The sequence below is a fragment of the Penaeus monodon genome, chromosome 34 (assembly GCF_015228065.2).
Source record: "Penaeus monodon isolate SGIC_2016 chromosome 34, NSTDA_Pmon_1, whole genome shotgun sequence".
In the NCBI taxonomy this organism is placed as follows: Eukaryota; Metazoa; Arthropoda; class Malacostraca; order Decapoda; family Penaeidae; genus Penaeus; species Penaeus monodon.
The window spans coordinates 6,848,134-6,849,238 of NC_051419.1; positions in this window are offsets into that span (position 1 = coordinate 6,848,134).

Sequence of the window (1,105 nt, forward strand, 5' to 3'; positions counted from 1 at the left end):
CATCTCAGACATTTATTAGGAGGTCGAGGCCAATAATTTGGTTTGTCTGTCTACAATTTTCAGACACAAGAAACCATGAAAACGGGAGATGAATTTAATTTAAAAAAAAAAAAAAATGGTACCTCTATGGGAAGACTTTCACTGCAGTAGATGTAAAGTCTTCAAAAAAAATAAGTAAAATAAATAAAACAAGGGAAAAAATACTTCTTTCTGATGTTAAAAAAATAACCTCGAATTTCAGAAGGCTGTTGTATAAAAAGAAAAAAAAAATAGCTTGCACATGCTAAGGTGGGTATTGCTAATGAATTATGCTGGACAAGGTAGGAATCGACATTATGCTCGCTTAGGGGCCCAGGACACCGTGGGAACCGAATCTGGTTTCCTGATCGATTCTTGCAGCCTCTATCCAGTGATATTATCTATTTGGTCTATTTTTTCGACGAAACATAATTGGAAGAGAATCCTCATCATGTGCGAACTGTTTTCTGAACGACATATGGCTATTTGTTCCAATGTGTTTGTCGCCAGTTTCACGATGGGTGTTAGATAAAAGGGAAGAATCCGAGACGCAGATAGCGGCCTTTGGCAACGTCGGGCATGGTGCCCCACACGCGCCGCTCCGCAAGGACATCAACTTCTCCGTCACTTCTTATCAGCTCTTTTCTTAAAAGTTCGGACGAGGTTCTTTTCCCAGGGTGCCAAGCCTGCCCCGCTTGTCAACGGACGATTTTAATCCCAGGCAAAGACTGGACGAAATTAAAATCAACCTGAGAAATAAATGAAAAAAAAAAAATAGAAGAATCGTCATGAGCAGAAACGTCGATAACCCGGCGGTCTCTTGGACTTGCCGGCCGTCTAGGAGTCGGTCGCTTGGGCATCGCAGACTTGATTTTCCTCCCGAGACCGACACCCACTGCCCTCATGCCCTCTTGCCCCACACCCACGTCCACTTTACACCGCTCTGCCTCCAGACACTTTTGCCTCTTTATTCACAGCTTGGCCCTTTTGCTTCTTCGGGAACAAAATAGCATCCTTTTCTGAAATAGAAGAGGAGGGTTTACAGGAGACGGAGAGAAGAGATGGATAAATGAAACGAAATTTCTCT